The sequence below is a fragment of the Ochotona princeps genome, chromosome 10 (genome assembly GCF_030435755.1).
Source record: "Ochotona princeps isolate mOchPri1 chromosome 10, mOchPri1.hap1, whole genome shotgun sequence".
NCBI classification, from domain to species: Eukaryota; Metazoa; Chordata; class Mammalia; order Lagomorpha; family Ochotonidae; genus Ochotona; species Ochotona princeps.
In genome coordinates this window covers 8,598,265-8,612,134 of record NC_080841.1, presented here as the reverse complement: position 1 = coordinate 8,612,134, position 13,870 = coordinate 8,598,265, and positions in this window count along the sequence as shown.

Genomic DNA, 13,870 nt, shown 5'->3' with positions numbered 1-13,870 from the left:
TCCCAGGGCTTTAAGCCGTCCTCAACTGCTTTCCTATGACACAAGCAGGGAGCTAGAAGGGAAGCGGGGGCGCCAGGACTAGAACCTGAGACCACATGGGATCCCTGTGTGCTCAAGGTGAGGACTTTAGCTGCTGGGCCACCAGTGCTGGGCCCTACTTTTTTTTTTTTTTTTTTTTTTAACATAACCCAGCTCTGCTTTCAGCTCTTTTATTTCTTCCCCATTGTGACGAGAAATATCTTCCAATTCTGAAATTCTTTCTTCTGTCTCATCAATTCTATTATAGAGACTTCCCACTGACTTTTTTTTATCTGCTTGTTGTGTCCTTTATTCCTAATAATTCAGCTTGAATCTTTCAGTGTTGTATTTTCCTGTGTTACAGTCTTCTTAAATTCCTTGAACTCTTGTATGTGCTTCTCATTGTTTATAAGAAGCTTTATAACAAGTGTTTCGAATTCTGTATCCTCCTTTTTCTCTATGTATTCCTCAGTTAATTCTGAGGTTGGAAAAGGTTTTTGCTGCTTTGAAAGGGAGTCTTCAATAAGAGTAGTTGTACCTTTGTCTCTTCTTTTGCTCTTGCTCATTGTACTTCTGGTTGACAGATTCTTCTCCTTAGGCAGGTTTCTAAGCTGTGTCACCCACAGGTCTAAAATGCGATTTTGCTTTTTTGTGGTTGGTACACAGCTTTTTGTTGGCAGTCACTTGTGCCACTCCCTCCAGTGGTTTTCAGATCTGGATTCTTGTGTTAGACTTTCACTATGGTCTCTGTAGACCTAGCTCCTGGGTCACCACTCTCAACCTCCTGTGAGTCCATGCTGAGTCTTAACCATTTTCTCTACAACCTTTCTCCCACTTCTGGTTTGCACAGTTTTCAGGATTCAGGAGACACCAGCTTTCCCAAATAACTATGTTTCTGGCAGTGCTGCTCTTGTAGGAACCTTCTAGTCATTAGGTCTGAAGGCCAAATGGACCTATTTTGAGTCATAAGATGTGAAAGTCGATATTATTTTTGATGGGGACAAGCACAATGTGCTGAGCTCAATGAGTTTACTCTCAGCTGAGCACATGCACAACTCAATGTTGTCCCTCCAGTCTCAAAGTCTTTGCTACACTGTACAAAATGGTGCCTTATGTCCCACTCATGGAGTTCTTGATCTGTTGGCCATTAGGTCTGTGGGATACCTGGACCTATTTGGGTGGTATCTGTGGAATGTAACATCATTGCAATTCTTTGAGTTAGAAATGAGTTTGTTCCCACTTTGTACATTCACAGTCCTGTCCCACAGCCTTTGCCTTCCTACACAAAATGGCTCCTGATTTGGCTCTAGTCAGAGTCTGGGCTGTGAAATCCACCCTGTTCCTGCACCCCCTGTTTGAGATCTGCTGCTCTGTCTCTGCTCCTAGTCAAATGAATCAAAACAGCATGATCGGCAATTCTTTGGGTTCACATCCAGAGTTCCCAGTGAACTCTCATTCCCACCCAGTTGCTCATGGACTTCTGGCCACTGGTGCATTTTAGATTGCTACTGAGTGAATGCCGCTGAATTATCTGGTCCCTGCAACACCACATCATTGTCTCTGCTGTTTTTCTGTATCCATCAGTCTTCAGGTGCCCCTCTGTTTTCTGTTTTTCCTCTCCTATTTCTTGGAATGTGCCCTCTCTGCTTCACCCTGGCTAATGTTTTCCTATCTGCTTAACCATGTCCTCATGATGTTCCACCAATTGATTCTGCCCTGAACATTTTGTAGTCCATGTCTGGACCAAGTACTCAGCTCAAATTTGTCTGCCTATGATGGTGAAGCATAATGAAAATATAACATTATGAAGCTTTCAATAAAGGACGTGGTGGGTAATGAATGCTCTCAGGAGGGAAGGATATGCAAGAAGTTTATTATGCTTCTAACTATGTTGTCAAACATGTAAAAGTTGTTCACTTTATAGAAGTAAGTTATAAAAATATTCAAGGAATGTTTTACCAATATGAGGCATATTGGTAAACATTAAGAACTAAATCTTCATAATAAGCACATTTACTGATTACTAGGTTTAAGCCCCTAAATAACAATTTACTTAAATAAAAGTCAAAAGTTACACCTTAAATGATTAATAAAGGTTAAATATGTTATAAGTATTTAATTATAAAAGATACATAATGAAATTACTAAAGAATACGCATACACTACAGGAAATGGTCTAAACTAAATATATAAAATTCAAAGTCAGCAAAATATTTTATATGTCTTTGAACATTGGTGTTCTAAATGTAGGCTTAAAATGTATTACTCTTAATCCATCAAAACAAAATGAGATCAGAAAAGACCTAATAATATCAGAGTTTTATAAAAACTATTGTTTCATTTTTGCTATTTAATGAAAATATGTATTTATCCAGATTATAAAATAAATTTGGTGATGGAAATATTTGCAGGAAAGCAGATCATTTATCAATTCCCTTCATTAAAATTACTTTTGTAATCAGCATGAGTTACCATAATATCATCTGGTTCTCAGCAGTCTGTGCTCCCACAAGCAGGATGGAGATAATGACTCATACAAAGCACAGCCTTCTTACCCAGGGAGTATGTCAAACTTCTCATCTATACCCCACAAGGAAGTTGGTGCTTTAAAGTATCACCTTCTGAGACACCCAAATGATCTGTCATGTGCTCTGAATAGCTTGTCAGCGTCAATGGCCAACGATTTATATTAACCACTGAAAAAAATATTATACTCCCTTAGAACACAGTCTTACTCCTTAATTTCCATGAACTTTTAATTAAAGAAAGGAATATGTATTGATTTTTGTATTTTGTAGTATTTACTTGAAAATAATTATAAGCATAAAAAGAGGCTGATATTGTTCAGTAAGAGGTGCTTGGGGTGCCACCATCACAGCAACATGGGCCGGGGATCAACTTTTTCTTTTCACTCTGTGAAATACATCACCATGTTCTGCTAATGTCATCAGTTATTTTGGAATTGCTGCCTAAAAATTCTCAAAATGCAAAATTTCTAACAGCATCATTGGGTTGGGCATAATTAGATGCACAGTAGAGAACCCAGACCCACTTTATTGTTCCCAAGAATGCCTCAACTCTTAAACAAGCATGCTACTGTGACCATTTTGATCTTGGCTGACACTTCAATTTCCCACATCTGACAGCACTTATTATGAAAAAACCTGAGATTCCCAAACCATGCGCTTACTTATAATTACCATCTTCATGGAAGTGTGAGCCATGGAGTGTGTCCGATATCTGCTCCCCTCCTCCTGAACTCTTGCTTATCTACTCACACCATGCACATCAGCCTTCACACTGTTCTCTACAGCTCTAACTGAAATCAAATGTTCTAAGGAAAAGTTTTTTGAAATCTGTACTTCCTTTCCATGGGCTATGCTGTCATCCATGCATTTTGTAGAGTTCATTATCACCTCCAAGTCACCGTCTTCTTCTCTTCTTCACTATTTAATTATGTTTGTCTTTCTTCCATGGGTTTCTCTTTTTGTTCCCAACTCTAAGCAACTTTTTGGTTGAATCTCCAATTTTTCTTATGTGAGATCATTTTTATTCCTTTTTTCTTAGAAAAAGTTTAATGGTTAAATAGCATTATCTTCCATTTCAATTCTTAATTTCAACTTAATTACAAATTATACATTTAAACATAGAAAGTCTGAACTTTCTTAAGGATTCTTGTGTTTGATAGTGCCTCCTCCCACCAAATAAGTTTACTACCTGGGTTCTGGTTGTGCAGATTGCTTCTCTACAATTTGCATCCATTTCAGAAGTCCATTTATTATTCAGCTATTGATCATTAAGACTCAAGTATACTCATTCTTATCTACAGGATTCCTACAGGTGATACAAGACACAGGCATCCTTGGCCTATGGATTTAAGATTCATGTGTCAGTTGATAGACATCTCCAAATAAGCATGCACAAGTCACATCTGATCTCTTCTATCCAACTTCAATACTCATGTCCCTCCACCAGCCATCCTGGTATTCAGATCACCAATGTTAACAGGAGTAGAGTGAAGTCTTGGTTTCAGTACATGGCCCAGACACGTCAAATGCCACCAGGACTTTTCTTTTACGTTATTCCTAAATTCAGCTTTTGGAGACACTCTCACAGTGATATCTCAGACCACAAGGAATAGAGTGTTGATTCATTTCTACTGACATGAACTTTAATGAACTAAGTATGCCAGCAGTACCTATTTGTGCAGAGATATAGGCATCTGACCGGGTCAAGGAAGTCAAATCATTGGAAGTTTGCAACTGGGTAGAAGCAAATTGTGCTCAGGTTCCTGTTGTCAGGCATCATCCATTCCTGAATCCTTCATTACAATGTGTTTGTTCAGTTATCTACCTCTCTAGGATAACTGGTTCCATTTGAACATGGATTTTGAGCACACACTCCTGTGTTTCACTGCCCTCCACAGTGGCAAAAAGATGCATACCACCGGTCTCTGATGATAAGCCACAGTGATTTTCTAGAGTTGTGACATTTTTGCCCAATGTCCCACATAGACCACAGCAAATGAACCATGAAACCTCTGCAGAGTCACAGAAAGGAGGAGAGAGGAGCATTGTGCTTTCCTGCAACAATTTAGTGTATCAGGTTGACAGTGGCACAACGGGCATGAGTGGGCATGCAGAGGGAAGGTTATAACAGTCAGTACCAGATAGGCCTTCACAATACAGGTGTATGCCAAGAAACCAGATGCTCAGGCAAACTTGAATGGGCTTCAATGATTGTACTTTTTTAAAAATTTTTAAAGGATACATTTCATTGACATGTAATATCTTCCATGTTTATGGGATTCAGTATGACAGTATAAGTCATTTATATAGTGTGCTCTGATGAGGTCATTTACAGCTCTGAATCACTTCTCTGTTTAGAGCCTTTGAACTTCTGTCTTGCAGTTCTTCATAAAACAGAAAATTACTGTGAACTAAAATCACTTCATTGTACTAATGGATGCTGGAATATATTCCTTGGATTTGAGACTATTGTCAGTGAAATAAGTAGGCTAACAGAAACAATTAATACACATTCTGTCTTATATGTGGAAGCATGATTTGAGAAAAAAGTTTGTATGAACGTATGCTGTTTTTTAAAGATTTATTTACTTTTACTGGAAAGGCAGATATACAGAGAGACAGAGAGGAAGATCTTCTGTCCGATGATTCACTCCCCAGTGACCGCAATGGCCAGAGCTGAGCCAATCCGAAGCCAGGAGCCAGGAGCTCTTCTGGGTCTCCCATGAGATAGCAGGGTCCCAAGGCTTTGGGCCGTCCTCGACTGCTTTCCCAGGCCACAAGCAGGGAGCTGGATGGGAAGTGGGGCTGCCGGGATTAGAACCGGCGCCCATATGGGATCCCGGCGTGTTCAAGGTGAGGACTTTAACCACTATGCTATTGCACCAGACCCACAACTACAGATTTGATAACGTAATGTTAAAATGCAAACAGTGATTGGAGCTGGCGCGATAGTGTATCATGGCTAAAGTCCTCACCTTGCTATCGCGCCAGGCCCGAATGCATACATTTTTAAATCTGTGAAATTATTTTGGAAAGCCTCTCTATAGGAGGATGGCACATTGACAGGGAGAATCAGTTTGCAGCCATTGCACACACACTCATGTCTTGGCTCTGTTCTGACTACACTGAGGGCTGTGCAGTGCAGTTATTTAAGAGGTAATGTGTTGGTATACATGTGTCATAGCTATAAGACTTAAGAGCACTGCCTGGAGATCAGAAGAGCTATAAAAACAGCTGTTCTTTCTACATCTGTGCAGCTTCTGATCAAGTTTCTAGAGATGACTGAGCTCATTCATTTGCTTCTTGTGTAATATAGATTAATTTTAATACTAAGCTTTCTATGTGTTAAAATTATTAGTAGTAAAATGCTGAACTAATAAATTAACAAAAATGCAAATGCGATCAAATTCAATATTCCCTTCAATTGATACACTTATCCTATTTTGTTTAATGTGCAAAGCTTATCTACTGTTCGTTCTACTGTAATTATATAGGTGTCATTTGGCTTCTCAGGTGCAGAATGGCACAGAGGGGAGGCATGTGTCAGAACCCTGGCAGGTGCATCCTGTAGATAAAAACAAGGTGATCCAGGCCTGATTTGAAATGATGAAGTTGACTGGTACCCACGTGCTTTGATCGTTTCTTTAGTGAGTCATCCACATGTCCACTTCTGAGTGGGAAGTAGACTGTTTTGATTATAACAGCACTGCAGTGTGTCTTTAAATCTGTTATAGTGATGTTTCAACTTTGTTTTGATTTTTTTTGACATTACTTTGGCTACGGGGAGTTCCTATTGTTTCTACATATACTTCATAATCATTGTTTTCTCTATATGAGGAGATTGCCCTTAGTATTTTTCTTAGTATTACAATGAAGCTGAATATCATTTTGGGTATTAAACATGTTTTGATGATATTTTTTTAAATCCATGAATAGATTCTTTCCTTTTTCCTGTCATTATCTATCTCCTTAGAGTTTTGTGCTTTATGTGGTAGAGATGTTTCATATGCTTGATTAATTTATACAAAAATATTTTATGCTTTTGTGGTTGTTATAAATAGGACTAATCTTACTAGTTCTTTCTTGGGCACAGGATTGTTGAAGTAAATGGAATGTATTAATCTTTGCGTGTTGATTTTACATTCTGTGAGTAACCAAACGCGTTTGAGTTTCAATAATCTCCTATTGGTGCGTTTTGGTGCCCCCTATGTATAACATCATGTCAGCTACACACAGGCATCGTTTGACTTCTTCCTTTCTAACTTGTACTGCCCACATGCTCTAGCCAAAATTTCCATCCACATGTTGGAAACAGTTAATTATGGGAGTGGTCATCCTTGTTTAGTGTAAATATTTCCAGATTCTTCCCTTTCAGTATGATGTGGATTTTTTATATATTGTTATCTATTGTATTGTGTTGATAGCTGATTTGCTTAAGTCTCATCACAAAATGAGGTTGTATTTTATCAAACTCTTTGCGTCTGTTGGGGTAATGTCTTTTGTTCAACAAATTGTTAATGTGCTGTATCATGTTTGCTGATCTGTGTTAACTTGAACCTTCTAGTACTACGTGATCTGGGTGTATGACACTTTGACACACTGCTGGGTTTTGTTACCTGGTGTTTTGCTTCTGTGATCATCAGTGATGTGTGTCTATACTTTCCTGTTTGTCTTTATATCTTATTCTGGTTTTGGTTCGCGTTAATGCTCGCCCTTTAGAGTTGCAGGGAATTTGTGCTTTTTAGTTGTGGATAGTTTGAGGAAAATTAAAATATTTCTTAGTTCAATGTTTGGTACAAATCAGCAGTGAGTTGTGGGCTTCTCTCTTAGTTGGAAGGCTTTTTTTTTTTTTTTTTTTTTTGTCAGATTCAGTGGCAGTCTTGGTTATTAGTGAAATCAAGTTTTCACATATTTTAGCCTCAAGCCTCAATTAAAAAAAATTAGTGGCCTATGATTTCCAATGACTGTTTTTGTTCCTGAGATATCATCTGTAACTTGTTGTAGTATTGATTCTAACATCTTTGGTTTTATCAATTTGCGTATTTTCCTTTTGTTTGCATTTTCCAATGGCTTACCACTTTAATTTTTGAAAATAGGTCCTCATTGATCTTTTCTTTTTTTCTTCAATTTGGTTCATTTCTTCTCTATTTTTAATTGTTTCTTTCATTACATTAATTTGGTTTAGCTTATTCTTGTTTCTCTAGGTATTGGAGAAACATTGTTACATATCATTTTGCATAGCAACATAGTTACAGTAAGCTTTGACATTTATGCATTTTTAATGTATCTCACAATTTTTGATATGTTGCGTTTTCATCTGTATTCATCTGTGTGATTTTTAAAATTTTTTGTTCATTTTACTCTGAGTCCTCATTCAGGAGCATGTTATTCAGTTTCTATGTCTTTGCATATTTCCAAAAGTTTCTTAAGTTGTTCATTTCAATTTCATTACCCTGAGATCAAAAAAGATATATGGTATGTCTTCATGTTTTTTTTTTTCAATCTTATTCATAGGTTACCCTTTTTATGTTCTTTCTACTAGCTACCATAGATTAGGGAAAAATATGACATTTGTCTTTTGGGGACTGGCTTATTTCATTAAGTATGATGGTTTCTAGCTGTATCTATTTTGTTGCAAAAAACAGTTTCAGTTATTTTTTAAATTGCTGAGATAATCTCTGTTGTAGGCAATGCTACTAGGTTATTTATGTTTCAAATATATTTTATAATTTCTGACATACGTAGGAAAATACTTTGCCTGAAGTCATAAAATGTAAAACTAGTGGACTTTATTGAATACAATTTAGGTGTTATATAGGACATAAAAATATTTTTCAAGGATTTTATACCTGTTTTAGTCCAGTTTCCTACAGTTTTTGATCCAGTTCTGCTCCATTTCTGACCCATTTCCCTGCTGTTGGCCTGGAAAACCAATAGAAGATGACCCACATCTTTGGGCCCCTGAATCCAGATGGGAGACCTGCAGGAGGCTCCAGGATCCTGGCTTCAGATTGACTCAGCTTCAGACACAGCAACCATTTGGTGAATAAACCAGCAGACGGAGGTTTGCTACCTCTGTCTCTCCAGCTCTCTGTGTAAACCTGCCTTTCAGATTAAAGAAAAAAACATTAAATTTTTTTTAAAAAATTTAATATGGTAGGAGTTAGCAAAAATCATCTGGTGCAAGCATCATTCTTGTACATGATACAGAAATTGGCAAAAAATCATTTTTAACCAATTCCTAGAATGTGCTTTTCACATGTTCATTTAAAAATTATTTATTTATGTATATGTTTACTGGAAAGCTGGACTTCAAGGGATGGAGAGATAGAGATCCCATCCTCAGATGATTTTAACACCTGGTTCCTGAATCCAGGAGTCAGGAGCTTCTTCTGGATCTCCCACATGGATGCCAGGGCAGATAGAGGGATGAGGGCCAGCCTACGCTGCTCTCCCAGGCCACACAGTGCTGTATGGGAAGTAGAGAGCGCGACCCAACTGGTCACCATGTGGAAGCTTAGCTTCTAGCCAGATAGCATCAGCCCTGGGAATCTTACTAGTCCAGGTGAGCAAATTTTGTTCATTTTATCTTATAGTTACCTTTCTCCACTTGTCATATATCTTGTATTACTGGAATCATCCAGTAGAATATTATTGTAAATTTCGATTTTTTATTAGTGTTACTTGCTCTTTTCGTTTATTTCGTCACAGTCCAAATCATAGTGATTTTAAGGAGTGATATGATTACAAATTGAGTTTCCAAGCAGATAATAGCTCAGTCTGAAATAGATCTTTTCCTCTTTAAACTTAGGAAAATTCATATGAACTTCAAGATGCCTCATTTTAGACCAGATACATCTTAGAAATGATCTAGTGCCAGACACGCATATTCAGAACTGTTTTCAAGTTGGCAAAGGCTGAGCCTGCATTTAATGAAGCCAACACCTGCATTAGACATGGCATTGGGGAAAGAAAAAAAAATGATTATTACAATATGACATTTAATGATATCTATTTATGTATCTTTTCCTAATTTTAAGAATGACTATGTTTGTATAGTTGCATCTGAGCCAACTTATAAGCCTATTCCAATACTTAGAATTCATATTGCTTAAAGAATATTTTAACCTTGTCTTCTGCTTAGAGATGATAATAGATGGTGGAGGCATTAAATGCTTCTCAGAGCTGATGCTTCCCGGTTTATGGAGTTTGGTATACATTTACAGCCGTATGTCTCTTCTGATTTGAAAGTCAGATGGAGTGAGTGCAATAAAAAGTCTGTGGCATTTACATGGTTTTCTGCATATAAATTAATGTGTTAATCACACGTTCTTGAATTGCATATAAAGGCGTGTACACAGATGAGTTGATGTTAATGTTGGGGGGGGTTCATTACTAGTGGATCTCACAATCTCACCTGAATGTGTTGTGATCATTATTTGCAAATATGCAGGTGAAAACAGTTTTGAGTTTTCATATGAAAGAACCCATCAACTGACAGAAGATGGTAAAGATCTGTGACAAATCCTAAAAATGCTTAAAAATACCTTGCTAGTGTGTGATATTCTCCACGTGCAACAGTGCATCTACTGAAAAGAGTGTATTTTAATCAAGTGGATTGTCAGATATGAATATTAATCTCAGGTTCTGTCCCACCTTTCCAGAGGCACGGAAGTAAGGTGTCTGTTTTACAAATCGTACTGTTTACAAGGTTTGGATGATGTGCTGGGGAAACCTTCAGCTGGGTTTACTCCAGATTCTTTTCTCCAAGAGTGAAAGAATTGAAGGAGAAAATGAAAATAGAAATGAGAATGGAAGCAAGGCTGAATTAGAGGTCCAGAGAAAGCACACAGGTGCAGAGAAGTGCAAGAAACCTCCTGAGGAAGAGCAGAAATCAATAAAGTGTAGAGAAATCTTGTTATCCCAGAGTGACAGCTAGTTGAATATTCACACCGAGAGGACTTTGAGCTGTAGTTGGGTATTATTCCTCACCATACCCTTTCTTTAGAAGAAGTTTTGGAAGTGTCATTGTGTGCAGTGCATGGTGGTGGGGTGGTGGGGTGGTGTGCCACATGAATAGCCATGTTGGATATTTCTTGCTGGTGCCAACTCTTACACAGTGAAATAGCAGCAGCAGCTTCTGTTTGCTCAGAACAGGCAGAGGGTTTTGCCAGTGTGTGTGCAACTGCAATCTGGAGCTAGCAATGAAAGTGAAGTTATACCTCATAACACGGGCATTGTACTCATACAACCGCTTTAGTTCACTATACACCTACTTGCATGACTTATTGTTTTAAATTGTTATTTTTTTATTTTTTTCTGGTCATTAAAAAAAAAACCTTAGTTTTTAATGTTCCAGTAATAAGACATTGCACTTGTTGAAATTTTAGCTACAGTATAATAAAAAAAAAAAGACTAGAACACTAACCCTCTATTGTGACCAAAACAGGAATCTAGATGTGTTTTTTAGCTTACCTGTGCACAAAATTCCACAGTTATTAGAAGCAGGATCAGTAGGAGTCCAGGTCTAGGACTTACTAGCTTTCAGTTTGTAGTAGAGGAAAAAAAAAACTGAGTTTTCCCCCTTTGGTCTTTCACCATTGGCTGTGGCTCTGAAACAAAAGATGAACAAGCAAAAAATCACACAGACGTCCGTACAACATACAATTATTTGATTTTCCTTAGTGCAAATGTGATGATGCTTTGACTAGAAACTTGATTTCAAATTACACACTTGGAATCACAATGCCTTCTCAGGATTCAGGGTCATGACAGCCAGCATAGCTGGCTTGAAGGGTGAAAGTGGTAAATTCAGTGGCCATGTGGGGTGCTCCTCTCAAGGCTTGGTAGGATTCCCCTCACCTTCCGGTGTATCAGGGAGCAAGATACTTGGGGCAAGGATATGTAGCAAGGATGCTTTTTAGCTGAGGACATTAGGGCTGGACAGGAAGAGGTAAGCAAATCCTACCTGCATTTGTTTTTCTAAGTTCCACACAGCAGAGCACTGCCTTTGTGGTTAGCATGTTCTGAACATGATTCAAACACTAAATTGTCTGAAGAGACTGTTGGCTTAATTTCATGGTAGATTTTAGATAGCAGGTGCATTATATAATATATTGTACTACATAATTTCTTTGTTTTCAAAATATGAAGCTATTTCAAAAAGTTGATAGAGGAATGGAATTGTAACATTTATTTTGGTGTTAAAGAATTGAAAAGGCATTTGTACAAAGGATATTCAGAAAAATCGTTGGAAAACAACCATTGAGAAGTATGCAGAATTCAAATCGATTGCAGCAGAATAAATTCAAATTCACGGAGAATCCTCGTCTCTACTTTCATGATGTAAATAATTACATACTGAAATATATTTTTGGGCCAAAAAATGTGTTTCTAAATGCCCATAATATGAGGTATAACTCTTAAAAATCTCAACTTTAGTATTTTGATTTTTCAAATAATACAATTAACTTTCTTAACATATTTCTCCTATAATCTATATTTTGTATTGCATTACTGTATGGAAATGTTTCAATTTTTGTCATTGGCACAGAAGAACTATTTACCTTTTAGCAAATGTTCAAATTACTTTCTTCTATTTCAGATTCTACAATATTTTAATTATATTTCCTATCATACAGCCACAGATTGAATTTGGAAACAATTTAACTCCATTGTGGACACTTAATTACTACTTTTCCAGATGGATGTTTTCATGTTTGTTTATTTGAATTATTCATATATTATAATTTTTTATTTTTGTTTTAAAAGCATTTAAATTTAAAGCATGAAAACGTATCTCAAATTTATATACTCAGAAAGACGTTTCAAATTGTTCCTTTTAAAATGTGAATGTAGAATTTTCCTTAAAGTGTGATTTCATAAACTCATGTTAACCCATGTACGCCTAAGTACTGTCTCAAAAGTGTTGCGTTCCAAGGCCACATTTTATCATTCATTTTCTTTGTAAGACCTTTTCTTATTCTCACATTTTATATGTCAAAGATTAAGTTGGCACATGTCTTCACTCACTTCAACAACACCAAGCAGTACTGGAAACTTATTAACATATATGTTCCATCTGTTCCAACTGAAATATCACACAGTGAGAATTCCAAACTTGAACAATTGTACGTATTTGCATTATTTAATTTTTCACATTATTTTAGTTAATAGATAAAGTACAAAGATGTGTGTTTCTCAGATGTGAGTCATATTCTATGCGAAAAGGATTACAAACATGGAATGATGTGACTACAGTAGAAATTGGAGTCAAACAGAAATTGGAATTTGAATTTTTTAAATTTTTTCTTTAATTTTTATTGGAAAGGCAGATTTACAGAAAAGATGATACAGAGAAGGAGAAACAAAGATTTCTGTCCACTGATTCACTCTCCAAGAAGCCTCACTGCCTGAGCTGAGCCCATTCGAAGCCAAGAGCCAGGAGTTTCCTCCAGGTCCCCCCTGTGAGTGCACGGTCCCAAGGCTTTGGGCTGTCCTTGACTGCTTTCTCAGGCCACAAGCAGGGAGCTGGATGGGAAGTGGAGCAGCAGAGACAGGAACCAGTGCCCAGAAGAGATCCTGGTACATCCAAGGCAAGCTTTTAGCCACTGAGCTATCACCCAGGGCCCTGGAAGACCTTGAATCTGTCAGTTATGTGATGATACATGGATACACACACTTACAATGTTATGCAACCATATTCAAATCGTAGAGTTCTTGGGTTATAAGTAAAGTGATTTCACTTGTTTCAAAATATGGTACCATTTTACAAAATATTGTTATTAAATTTTATTGGTATTTGCAAGAAGGATAAATATCTAATATGTTCAAACTTAGAACTCTGAACAAATTTGTGAATCATCTCCTGCTTACAGATGGCAAAATGCAGATACACGAAGTAACTAATGTGACATAGCCGGCAAGTAACAAACAGGACTCGAACACAATCTGAAGCTTGGTCTCCAATTAATTAATGAAAAGAACAACCATGGCAGGGATTATCTACCATCCACGGGCTCACTACCCAAATTCTGTGACAGCCAGAATAAAAAATAGGGCCTGGCACAGTGGCCTAATGGCTAAAGTCCTAGCCTTGAACACGCTGGGATCCCATATGAACGCCGGTTCTAATCCCAGAAACTCCACTTCCCATCCAGCTCCCTGCTTGTGGCCTGGGAAAGCAGTTATGCACAGCCCAAAACCTTGGGACCCTGTACCTGCGTGGTAGACCTGGAGGAAGTTCCTGGCCCCGGCTTTGGATCAATTCAGCACGAGCTGTTGCAGTCACTTGGGGAGTGAATCATCAGACGGAAGATCTTCCT